This window comes from Zonotrichia leucophrys, chromosome 2 (assembly GCF_028769735.1).
Source record: "Zonotrichia leucophrys gambelii isolate GWCS_2022_RI chromosome 2, RI_Zleu_2.0, whole genome shotgun sequence".
Taxonomy (NCBI): Eukaryota; Metazoa; Chordata; class Aves; order Passeriformes; family Passerellidae; genus Zonotrichia; species Zonotrichia leucophrys.
The window spans coordinates 15,301,999-15,315,568 of record NC_088171.1 but is presented as its reverse complement, the minus strand read 5'-3'; the positions used below and the strand labels follow the sequence as shown (position 1 = coordinate 15,315,568).

The 13,570-nt window shown below is 39.8% G+C and overlaps 1 protein-coding gene across 2 annotated transcripts in view; it reads right to left on the bottom strand.

Moving 5' to 3' along the window:
- Nucleotides 1-10,378, bottom strand: part of EPC1 (enhancer of polycomb homolog 1) — a 64,524-nt gene extending 54,146 nt beyond the window's left edge. The window contains exons 1-2 of one of the 2 annotated variants that reach the window (XM_064703994.1): nucleotides 10,267-10,378; nucleotides 9,420-9,523 (exon numbers count right to left, since the gene is read on the bottom strand). The gene's annotated coding sequence lies outside the window, so the exon portion shown is untranslated. Of the gene's footprint in view, nucleotides 1-9,419; nucleotides 9,706-10,266 lie in introns of those variants that run through there. The other variant, XM_064703993.1, reaches the window with a different exon arrangement.
- Between the last annotated feature and the right edge of the window lie 3,192 nt (nucleotides 10,379-13,570).

The window sequence follows — 13,570 nt, the reverse complement described above, 5'->3', positions numbered from 1 at the left end:
AACTAAGCTCATCCTCAAACAGCTATGCCATGGAGGCATATCCAAAAGAAAAGGAAAAGTCAGTGGCAGCAATTCTCTTACTGAGAAGAGACAAAGCTAAGAGAGGAGCAGCAAAAGGTTTTGCAGATTTCTCGTTTTCCAGTGATAGCTAAACTCTTAGAGGTGGTGGAGGCAGTTGTCCATAGGAGGACTAAGATTTTAAAAGGAATTAATGACTAAGGATTAATGACTTAATTAATTATTTAGGATTATTATTTTACAGACTCACCATTGTCCTAACATGACCTGGACAGATAAGCAAGAAAATGGTAAAATGGGTTTTATCTGAAAACACACAGAATTTGATAGTGTTTTTTAGTACTGTCAGAAGAGAATCAGTTTCCTTTACATAACTTGTTTTGGAGACTCAAGTTTTTATGTGTCTAGGGAGAACACGTCACAGTAGAAGCAGTTATTCTCTTAGATTTAGTGGTGGTAAAAAACCACAAATGCTGAGACTCTTCTGTCTTGAAATGCATCTTTCCCTGTTTAAATTTTAATGGATTCAGAACAGGTGTCCTAGGAATTGTAAGGGTTAAAAGTGACTTATGATTTTCTCCTTCATGTTTTCATTTTTTAACACATATCCCCTCTAAAATACTATGCAAGACACACCTTGAATTCTTGATTTAGTCATCTTTACTAGAAATTAATTTCACAAATTAATAGTTTAGGATTAAGTAGTAAGATAAAAGGGAACAAAACATAATCCAAAAATGTTTGATTTTATGCTCTGAGATTTTGTTTTTGTTTTTAATCTTTATCCAAAACATTTTGTATTCTGACATACAAAACAATAATAATGCTAAAATCACAATTTATTAGGGAAACACAATTTGAGCAGGGTGGTCTGGTTACCACTTCTGACTTAGGCATGAACTTCTGCAAACACCAGATTATAACACATGAATAATCTCTGAGTCAAGGAAATTTAATCACATGGTCCTGTATTATTTCTAGCAGAACAGCCAGCAGAAGGACAAAGCCCTTCTGCTTTGCTTGCAAAAACACCCTAACACAAACAACAAAAACCCCAAGCAAACAAACAAAAAAGCGAGCAAAACCACAACCAAATTAAAAAAAAAATCAAAACAAACAACAACCAACCAAGCATAAAAGCCCTGCCTTCTCCTGCCAACACAATTGCTAGTTCATCAGTCAAGGAGCTAAGGATGTCTAACTTTGACATTCTGCATAGCATAAGGTGGAAGGCTAAAAAAGGCAAACAGAAGTAGAGAAATTATAGCTGTACACAGGTCTGCACACTGTCCGAAATCCTCCAATTGACAATTAAGCTAAAAACAAACAAACAAACAAACCCAATACACACACCTGGCACCACTACATAAACCTCGACTGCCAGTGCTCACTCTCCAACTTGGGATTAAGGGCAAACTGGGGACAGGCTCTGTGCCTTTGCATGACTTCTGAAACTTTACTTCTACCCTGGTAGTTGCCTGGCTCTATGTAAATGCAAATAAAATAGCAAATTCAGTTCAATAGTAAGGCCTGAATGTCTTACTATTACATCCTCTAATGTTTTAGATTTTTACCTTACACTTCTAAGGTAGAAATCCTGTCTGGAAAGTCAATTTATGAAAAATCATTTCAAGTGCTTCAGGGTTTTCAGTAAGTATGATCAAGTATTTTCAATCTTCAAAATTACATTGCTGATGTTAAATAACATGGAGTTAAGCTAATGTGGAGTTACTATATAACTTTATATGTAGGTATATAACTTTATATAACTATAACAAAGACAAATGCTTTAATTTACAGTTCCTGAATCAGAATGAAAGTAGGTTATCTGCTTCCCTCACACAATTGAAGAAAACGGTGACTTATACTGAGATAGGAATTAGCTTGGCTTCAGAAATCTTTTGGTGCAGGAAAGTACATTTGCATCTTGGAATAAGAGGCATTTCCTAACATATATGTTCATTTTTTTTTTTTTTAATGTTAGTGGGATGTACCTACATACCTACGATGTAAGTGGACTCTGAATTCCACATGAAATTAATACAAATATGTTATTAAGTACCTTATACAGGCTATACCATCTTTACTTAATATAAATACATTTCTCCAAAGGAATGAAAAAAATACAAATAACTCAGCTTTTGGATTTCCAAAGCTAGTTATTAGCTTGCAAGAGCACAAATATTCTTTCCACTTTAGAAGTGGATTTTTTACACACTGCAGTTTGATTTATACTAAATTAAACATGAGTGAATGTTATAAAAATATTGCTTGTCTTCTGGGATACAAATAATCATGATCATATTTATAACCCAATGTTTATATATAAAGTTAAGAAAGCATACATTAATAATGCTGCATTAGTGGGAAAAAAAGCCTAATGAATTAAGTTTGACTGTAAATATCCAGCAGAGGAGGCTAGTTCTGAATAGAAAATTGATTAGATTAGACTGTTTCGAGATATCCGTATTTATATATTTTAAATGATAGCAGATGCTTAAAATGTAAAATTCTGATAGGGTTAACCTGAAGAAAATGTCATTTCTGAGGTTTTTCAATATTTAGAGAACTTGTGGGAGGTGGGCAGATGTTGAGAGGGAAGTGTTTTGGTCTAGACGAAACAAGAAGTTGCTGTGAGAAGAAAAATAGAGAAATCACATGATATTGTTTTCTCTGTCACTAATGTAGATGGGATAATGGAAACCAGAGGTGCTGTTTTATCCCTGGTGTTTTCTTCTCAGCTCCCCTGTGAAATCCCCAAATCTGAGAAGCAGGGGCAAATGGAAGGTGGTTTTCTCAAATCATTCAGATTACAAGCAGGTAAGACTTGAACCCCCCTCATCCATCGCTGACAAAGTCACTCAGTTCCCATTGTTTATTGTGCAGTGTGTCAGTTTTATGGCTGTTCTGACATTCTGCTCCTCTGACCAAGAGAGCACGACAGACTCCTGTCATTAACACTGGGGTTAATGTGCACCAGCCTGCCACTGGTCACACGTGCCAAGTCTGCTGAGCTTTTCTGACTTATAAGCAACTCAAGAAGGGTGTTAGCAGAGAGAGACACAACCTAATTAAAATAAATATCAAGGGAGAATATGAAAGATGGGAAGAAAAACAGTTTCTCACATTAAAGAAGCTTATCTGGAAGTCTGCTTGACTAGACCTCCTAAATCCCACAGATTCCCATAACACCCAATTTTTATCTTGGAAATTGATTCAGAGATGACAAAAGAAAGCAGAATACTTTCTTATGGAATCTTCATTCATTATGTGCTTATAGATGGATATGGGCTAAACAGAAAGTGTCTATGCAGAGTTATCAGGTATATTGTCCTGATATGTGTATGTCAGGAAAATATACCTGATATGTATATCAGGTATGTTTTCCCCCCTCTGTTATCCAGCATGGTTTCTCCTTAAAAGATGCTGATGGAAGCACTTTTCTTGAATTGTGAATACACAAGCACTTTGGCTAAAGACATCAAGATGTTCTGCCTTGTGTGGATACCTTTAAGACCATCAGAAATAACACAGCTGCTCTGAATTATAACCTTTTAAATTGAATTTTAAATTTTCTTGAGAAAAAAGAAATCTTCTGAATAAATCCAGCCAGAAAACATGCCCTATCTACCCCTGGGGTTACAGATGAAAAACTGTCAGGTGAAAGGACTCTTTCAAGCAGTTATCCCTTTAGTGATCAGGTTATGCCAGCACCAAGATTCTTTAGTAAATAGAAAGGGATGCCTTGAAATCCCCAGATCTGAGTCACCTGATTTTTAAGTCTGTTTGAACAAACATGGAAAGCTCACTCTTATTTGTATTAATGAATATTCCAGATGCACATCCCTGTGAGGCCAAAGGTCTTGCCTCCATTTAGTCATTTTCTCATGGCTCTGAAACAGAGTGAGGATTAAGAGCTAACTTTTCATTATCTAAATCATGCACAGGTTGGTAGTAGTAAACTCAGGGGCATGGGATATCTCTGATTAAGTGAGGGCATTCATATCTGAACAGGAGGCAGATGGAGACCTGATCAAGATACTCAGTTAAATTTAAGATACAGTTCTTATCACAGCAGACATCCAAAATTTGGTTGTGTTTGTTTGCTTGTTGTTTTTGCTGTTGTTGGAGTCCTTTTGTCATTTTTTAAGCTATGATTTACTTGATCTCTTTATTTCCACTGAGGATTACAGATCTAACAATACTCCTCTAAAGGTACGTGAAAGAAAGAAGTTCTACATGAATGTATATAATACAGGGATTCTGATTCACTCAGAAGCCCAACTTACTGTAAATCCAGGGAAATACCTGGATTTAACACCACCTTACAGGCCCATTTCCCAGATCTCTAACCCAAGGAAAAACAAAAATGGAACCTGATAAAAGAAAGACTGCTCTGAGAAGAACAAATCTGCTCACTGTTCCCTGAAATTCCTACATTTTACATTTAAACACTGTTGACTAAAATCCATGAGGCAATCCTGGGAGCAGAGATGAGATGGAACCCCAACTTTTCTCTCTTCCTCTGGAAATCCCAGTGCTCAGTGCATTGTAAAATCTAACTCATCCTTTTCCCATTCCCTAGCAGTAGTGATCCAGGTTCTGCTCAACAACATACGATGGCAAGTCAGCATCACCCATTTTCAGTCATTTGCTCCAAGCTGGATTTTCCATGGACTACATTTAGAGCTCTTGCTGTTTTTACTGGTGCTCAAAGCAATAGACACTGCATCTGTAACTACTGCTTTCTGTTGGATGGTGTTTGTTGGCTCTGATCAACTTTCCATTTACCATCCAGGAGCTCCACAACAGCATCCCAACTTGCTGCACCAGTGGTGAAGAGTAGGACTCACATGTTATTTGGCAGTTCCCATCTCCCTACTGTTTATACTGGGAGATAAGCAGAGAGAATAATTTTTAGCAAATGTACCAACTTTTTAAGCACTGCAATACCTTCTGACCACCAATTTTAGGCTCTAGCTGCTATTCATAGAGAACTGATGAACAAACCTTCCTATTAAGGAAGTTTATATTATTGGTGTTGTCTTGCTCCTGGATAGTCCAGTGGTAACACAATTAACTGGAGATGTGACTTAGTAAAGGGTTTAAAGAAGCCCACAGGACCTGAAGCCACTGGTGTGTGGTCAAATCTGTCCAAGGCATATTTTGTTGCTCACAACAGCAACACAGGAGTTATATTTCAAAGCACTGACATTCCCTCACCCTGTATATTTACTAAATAATTTAAAATCTAGGATTGTCTCTTCACTGCAACATGAATTAACTTCTTGTGCTATTTGCTAAGGGAGGAAAAATATGAAGAATGCTAAAAGGTGGAAGGATGTGCTAGCTACAGCAGTTCCTCTGGCACATAGGATTTAGAGCAGATAATTTCATAACACTGAAAGGTCATGTAAATATCAGTCTGGAAGAGATGTGGAGAGACCTAACTTTGTGGAAGATGAGTCTGAAGCATGTAATATATTGTCTTTTGTTCACCACTGGGAAACAGGTGATCCTAGAAGCAAATCTTAAACTAATTATTCGTTGCTACAAGTTGATGCTGACAAGTATGATATGGAGAAGTACAGCTAGCAAAGTTATGACATAAGAAAGGTGAGAAACAAGATTATGTCACAAGGTGTCCAGCGTAGAGATAGCCCCCCCACCTTTGAAAACTTGGATCAAGGACAAAATGAATACTTGAGAGTCCTCAAAAGATAACAGAGAGGAGTCCCAGGCACCAAGGTATGTTATCAGCACAGGAAACTGGAAAGCACAACATATGAGTCAATGAAGCAGGGGCTATGGCTTTTGTTTGGGCTGAGCCCCAAACAACATTCTTCTACACCACCAACCCACTTCTGAGGAACTGTTTGCACAGTATTGTGGTTAACTTTGGAAGCTGGTTATATCTTCCTGGGATCTACATATCTTGCACTAACTACTATTGACCATTTTAGACAGCCATTTTTACTGTGACTTTTAATTCAGTACATAATACTAGCAATATTAGTAAGAGGAATCTCACCAAGGCACAAAGAACATTTTGGTCAGTCAGGTTGAATTAAGCTCTTGAAAAAGATTGGTTTATAGTATGATCCCATACTTCAAATAGTTTTAACCTAAGAGACCCAAATGTCCTTTAAAGGTGTCTGGACCCTATACAGACTTTCTAGGTAAAAGGGAAACTGTACTAGGAGAAAAATACATTAGTTTTGACACCTTAGAAATGGAGGTATATGTAAGGGAGAAAATTAAGAAACCCACAAAAAAAAAGTTCTTATGCTGCTTTAGGTCCTGGAATTCCACATACTGGTATTTCAGAAGGAGCAGGTGGGGAAAACACAATAAAGGTTGAGCTACCCTACAGAAATTACTCTTCCATGCATTTCTGCAGAAGATGCAGGAAGTAAATTAGTTGCTAGCTTTGAGAGGATGCAGGATCCTTATTGGCAACACAATGGCAAAAAGGAAGGAGGAGATAAGTGTGAGAACCACTGAATTGCCGAAGATCAGCGCTTCACTCTTCTCACCTTATTATTTGATGAGAGTAAAACCAGACACTTTCATCAGATGCAGCTTCAAAGTTGCAAAACCACAACCAAAGTTAAAGAGTAGCCTCAGTTGAATGGGAGAGAGGGGAGAAAGTGTGATGCAAGTTTCCATTCAGATTTCATGTTGTTGCTGACTTCACTGAGCTGGAAGTGACTCTGAGCACAAGATCACAACAATCAGTTCATGGCCTGCAAGCACAGGGTGCAGCCACAAGAAATCATCACTTTCATGGTGCAGGATAAGAGCATTAAAATACGTTCAGAAAGCATCTCAGTTTATCATTTGCTCAGTACTGTTGTCCATGGATGAGCACACTGAGCGTTGGTCTAAGTGATGTCAAAAAAGAAAAGTTGCATCAGAATTAAACAATCCAGTGATTCTCTAAGATTGATAATTATTGTAATGAACTCAGCAACTGGCACTACTTCTATTGGCATAAACTGTGCCCAAAATGCCAACTTTATGTCCTAGTAATCAGGTCTCAGAAATGGAAATGGAGGATGGCCAAAATCCACACTTTCTAAGATGGTTTATGTCTTGATATTTTTCCTCAAGTCTAAGAGTTGTACCAGGACACCAAAGAAGTAATGGTCAAACTGCACTGTCATAGGCCACCAGGTCTCTGCTCCAGCCAAGAATCCATAAAAGCAGATCTTGTCTGACAGAGCAGAGGTGAGAAAAGCTGGCTGCTCTCTTGGATATACATTTGTTACTGGTAGGAGGTTGCAAGATGTATGTTACCTCAGACAGAAGCAAAATTTACCTTCTTTTTAAAAAGGATAATGAATAAGAGACCATTACAGAGATCTACTGAAGTTATATATCTGTTTCCATAAAACTAATTAACTTAATGAGCAAACTCTTTGAACCGATATCTAAATGCATTATTGAAGATTTAAACATTCACAAGAAGTTTAGAGACTGTTTCAAACTGCCTAGTATTTGTCAAATTTATTCTTTGAAAATACTGAAGACATTGAAATGTAAAATAGATGCAAAGGCCTCTAAAATTATCAGCTTTTATCACTCCAAAATAACAGGCACATCGATTCCTTAAAAATGTGTTAAATTTAATGTCAAATTTGTTCCTGAACCTGTTGAGTTTCCAATATATGCTCTGATCATGGGCTTGACTATGTCTTCCCACCCATCTTAGAGCATTAATCACTTCTGTTTTCTTACACCTAATATGGATGTTAGCAGAAAGCCTTCTAATCCTTTTGCACTTAGAACCGAGGGGATCTGTAGGTTGTAACAAAAGAGAACAACACATATTAACATGTATCTGTGTATAAAGACACGTAAAATGCATGCTCCACTTAGCAACAGGAAAGAACCCACCCACCTCAGGTGAATCCTCTTACAATCTGAAGGACTACATTAGGTTTTTCCTTCTTTTCCACCCCACCTTCATATCCAACCCAACTCCTACAGACCTCATCAGGAGAATTGCATATGCAAGCACGAGAGCGAGGGGGACCTTAGGGCTTGACAGCCAGCCGTGGATGGAACCTTTAACTTCACAACAAGCAAACAATGGACTAGTTGCACAATAAGTGTGTGCCAAAGCCTTCCATATTGGCTGCAAAAAACAATTTTAAAATCTTTCATCTGTAGCCACTGTAAAATCATTTTGGGGGTGGGACCGAAAATTTCATCACTGGGGAAAACTGGACCCTAGGCACAGGATTGAAAAAAAAAAAATTAAGGATCTGCTTCATTACACAAACCAGCGAAAGGGTGAGGTCATGCCTCTGCCGGGCCATAGTTCATGCGACACTACAATTTTCTAGAGATACAATTTCATCGTCATTCTAACTAATTTGCGGTTACTTTTGATACAGAGAAAAGGAAAAGATACAATAGATCAACCCGTGCCCCACCTTTCTCCCTCCGGCCCCCTCCCCCTTTAGAGCCAGGGACACGAATTGTTTCGGAGCCCCACAGCGCCACCAGCACAGAGCAATGCAAAACAAAAAAGATCTCCCACCGGGTGAAAAAAAAAAAAAAAAAAAAAAAAAGCGCCTAGAAAAATGCCAAAATTTACAAAATGTCTCCCAAATGTACCTTCTTGGAAGAAAAAGACCAAACAAACCACTCAACCCCCTCCCTCCCCCCCTCCAAAAAAAAAAAAAAGAACAAACAACCCAACACCAAGACATCTAAGTGAAGTGTGGGGAAATAAGAACCTTTATATAACTAATGCTTTAAGCTAATTATCACAAGAGCTGGAATATTTAAATAAAAAGGTCACTGTTTAGTAAGAGATATAACTTAATATAAACCCTCTTATGTCCATCTCCACCTTCACCATACCAAGGGCAGTTTTCCCCCTTACTTTAGACCAAAGTAATCCATCAAGAGCCATCACAAATGGCATTGTAAACTCTTTTAGCTACCACCAGACCATACAGTAGCAACACAATATGCTTCTTTATACACGAGAGCTGCATTATATTTATATAGACAGTCACATATTTGCTCCTGGATCCGTTTATTACTCGGTAAAGAATTCCCCCCTGCCCCCCGCCCCAACAAAAAACCAGAACGAAAAAAAAAAAATAACCAAGTCCATCTGGAAAATATTTGAGTTCTTATACTCCTAAACTGAAGTTAAATTGTTTTTAATCTTCGAGTGTATAAAATTTTAAAGAGGAAACAAAACTGACTTCAGTAATTGTCGCTATTAAGGAGACACCGTTGGGTGGGATTCACATGAGATCAAAGCTATGAAAAATACAAGATTACGTTTTGTTCATCAACACAACGAAAATCCTCCACAGCACTAATACACGCCAAAAACCCGCAGAAAAGAATATTTTTGGTTAAAACCACAAACTTACCTTCGAAGAAGGCAGCCCTTGCAAAAGGGCTGTAACAATATGGACTGCATACTCGCTCTCCTACAACCAGCCACCTCCATGCTGCAAAGGGCTTCCCGAACATCCTTAAAATATTTCGCAAATGCAGAAAGTGAGACTTTTCTTTTCTTTCCTTTTTTTTTTTTTTTTTTCTTCCCTCCTCCCTCTCTTCTTTCCTCCCCCTCCCCGTCACCCCGCCGGGATCGCCGGGCGAGGAAGGAGGCGGCTTCCCGAGGGTCGGCGGGCGATGCCGGCGGGCGGCCGCAGCCGGGGCGGGGGACCCGGTGCCGCCGGGGTCACAACTTTGCCGGGGCTGGCGTTGGCTCGATGGGCTCGGCGGGCAGCGGCGCCCCCGCCCGCCCCCCGCTCCCCCCGCCGCCGCCGCCGCCTGGAAAAATGCAGTGTGCCATTTTACACCCGCCTCTGGAGCACACAGGACCAAAGTCTAGCGCTGGTTTTCGGTGACACTGCAAAACTACGGCTCGCCCCGCGCAACCCCACGCCTCATCCTCCCCTCGGAGAGAGCAGCTGCCTCTTGAGAATTAATAAAGAAAGACAGTTGGACAAAATAATTCCGAGACTTGGCCGTTTTGCCTCTGTCCCTCCCCCCGCCCCCGCCCCCACTCCGGAGCCCGCAGCAAGTTTGTGCCGCCCGGCGCATCCCTCGGCTCCCCCCGCGGCACCCCCGCACCCCCGCCCGCCGGGCTCCGGCTGCCTCGCAGCATCCGAAAGAGCCAGTCATGCCTGAAACAAAATCCATGATTCCTGGAAAGTGGGCAGCCTTGAATCCCAACAAATACTCGATTTACTTACAATTATAAATACCTACCTTATGAAAGGACTAAATTAACACTAAATTCAACAGATACATCCGTTACGGCAGGAATAGTTTTTCCATAAATACTGTTTTAAAAACCCCTCCTTATACTGACTGACAGAATTCTACCATGCTGCCCACAAACAAAATGGCTGTGGCACCGAGTTTTTTGGTTCCTCCCACTGTGCCTCCCCCTGGCCTCCAGGAAGTGGTAGAAATCCAAAATAAAATCCGCACGAAAAGTACAATACATCAGCCAAACTCCGCACGGCACCGCCAGACAGCATCGGGAGGGGAGCACATTCACCAACATTGTAGTTTCTCGAGGATTTTTATTGTTTTTAAAAGGGCATCAATCACTGGGAATTTACATCACTGTGTAATTTGAACTTCCTGCTTTACATATTTATAAGGTCTTTCACCTATCTTGGCAGGCTTTCAAATTAAGTGGGTTGGGAAATTTGATGCTGTGGCTCTAGTTTGTGAGCTGAGTCAGGTAGTGCCTGCTGGAGCTGGGCGCTGAAACGACGGGCAAATTCTGACACCTTCCCTGTTCAGTGCAAGATAAAATAATCCCCTCGCATATCACAGTTTCGTAAGCCAGCATGCAGGCACCAAGAGGCCCCTGGAATGAGGATTCTCAGCAGAAACTGAAATTTAGGCCTCTTGCACATAAATACACTCTTTGTAATATTTATCATTTTGCATTTGTGGTTCACAGCAGTCTCCCTGAATCATGATCTCTGTGGAAATAATCTTGGATTTTCTCTTATTATGACCCTGTTTAGTGTGGCAGCCCTTTAACTTTTGCGATATTCACCCTAAAATAAAAATAAACAGGAAGATATAGCGTATTTCTATTAGGGATTATGATAAAAATGTCGCTACGTAGTCCTATATCTGAGGCACCAATCTTGGCAGGCAGTAGCACAACTCCTCTTGCACGCTGCCTCGTGGGCTCCGCAGGGGCTGATTCATTTCCCGTGAGAATCCTTTTCCTGCCTTTAGGAGGAGTTACAATGGAGACAGGCTGTCAGACCTGCCGAGCCTGATCCAGCCCTATATTAAAAGACTTGAATTCATATTCTCACCTACTGCTATCCTAAACCTTCGTCAGAGGCATTGAAAAAACAGAGGAATCGGTGATGTTTTTCCTGAACCACCTCATATTTCTAAGTCTTAGATTAAAAAAATCCCAAACAAACAAACAAACAAACAAAAAGCCACCCAAGAAAACCTGCGTAAAACTTGGGGCAAATTTTCCGTTGGTATAATTTGTTTGTATTATTGTGTTATCTAGCAGCCTTAATCCTGAACTGTGATTAAAATGTTATATTGTATAGGAATATAGGGCAAAAAGATAATTCCTGCCCTGAAGAACTCCAAAGTATAAGACAAAAGACAGCAGATGGCTATGGGCAGATGAGGCAAACAATGAGACTGTATTGATCAGTGGGGAAGGCACAGTTTGCAACACACCATCACTCCAACTCTTGTTTCTGTGTGTACTTCATGATGAAGAAGGCATAAGGTGGGATTTGCTGAAAAAAATTAATCAGGTTTTGTGGCTGTTGAAAGAAAACTCCAGCAAGAGGGACAGCATGGAAGAAAGCACAAAGATGTTTGGAAAAGCAGCAGGTGAACTACAGAAACCTAATCAAATTGGCATTAATCTTTGTATAATGACAGAAAATAGATAAGGAGGAGGTAGGCTATTGAAAACATTGAAAATACAGACACAAAGCTTATGTTTGAGACAGAAGAGGCAAGGAAAGGATCCAAAAGGCATGGTACAAAAATCATAAACCAGGCCTGCTAGAAGTAAACAAGCCCTAGGGAAAAAAGCAGACAGTAGTTCACATTGTGTGGACCTGAAGAGATGCAGAAAAGTTTTTTAGGAAAAAAAAAGTGTTTTTCTTAACTATGAGTCTGGGGAGTCTCTGTTGATTGTCTGCACCTTCCTCCTAGATTGTATTTAGTGAATTCTTAAGTCCTGCTCCTGATGGTAGTGTTCAGTGTGTGGACACCTGGGACACACTGGAACACAAAGGGTCCCCTCAAAGTTGTTAATAGGAGTGGATAAGGACATAGGAAGGCTGGGACCAAGCTGACCTTGCACATTGGGAAGGTTGTTTCTTCCATCACTTGTTTTTGGAGCAGCCTTCATCTGCCAGCAGTGCCCCATGGGTTAGCGAATGTCTTACACCAGTCTGGTTTAGGGCATAGCTACAGCCAGGACAGCAAATCATGCTTTGGACGGGGAGTATGTCCTGTAGGCTCAGAGCCCTCTCAGGACACCCTTTACTACGTTGCTGTAGGTTATTAAACATTTTTTCTTTATTTCCCACATTGGCAGTAGTAGTAAGCACATATTTTCATTTATTTGTACTTCTTCTGCACAAACCACCTTAGATAACTTTGCATTTACTAAGAGGCTCTTAAGTCTGTTGGCTAGTTGTGCTACAGCTTGGGGTTAAACACTGCACAGTAAATAACCTCAAATAAGCAAAGCCTTGGTGAACGTCTGGGGAATTATTGTGGCGTGGCAAATGTGAAAGAATTTGGCTGGATTCTTTTGTTGCAGGCTGAACTGAACTGCAACAGTCCCAAATTTCCTTCAGATTTGAAGCTTACTAGTTCTGTAGATAAGCTGATGTGTGGTAACTCTTTAAGCCAGGGTCGTTTTCTCTCATGTTAGATCTCATCATCAGTTTTAACTGAAAACAGTGTGTATCAAGTGCTAAATGTTAAGAATTGAGATTGGGATTGAAATACACGTTGTGACTGGTTTTTTAAAATCTGGATGAGTGTTCCAAGAAAACCTGAACCACATGTTCTTGGGCTTTAAGAATAACCCCTTGACTTGATGTAAAATTTCCCCAAAACTCTTACAGTTCAGAGTAACTAAAAAGAGCACCATCACCCATTCTGAACTTTTTTTTTCAGCTTTGTCCACTGCTTGGTGTGAATGTTTGCCTTGAGATTTTGCTCAAAAACAGGGAAATAGAATATCTGTAAAGAAGCAAAGAAAAAAGCTAGCTGCATTTTAGGATTTAGACTAACACAAGAAAAAAAAAAAGGCTAAAACCTCATAGCACTCAAATAACAGCTCCTTACTGAAATTAGAGAAACTACTTTTTACATACTGCTTGCAGTATAATTACTTTTATTATTCTTTATCTTTCATTTGCATTAATCTTTATCTTGCCCATAAAGATTTAACTCTATTGCCATATTTTCCAAGTAGCTCTCTATCTCTACACTTGTAATAAACAAATTGCACTGATCTCCTTTTGACAATATTTTCTTGATGTCT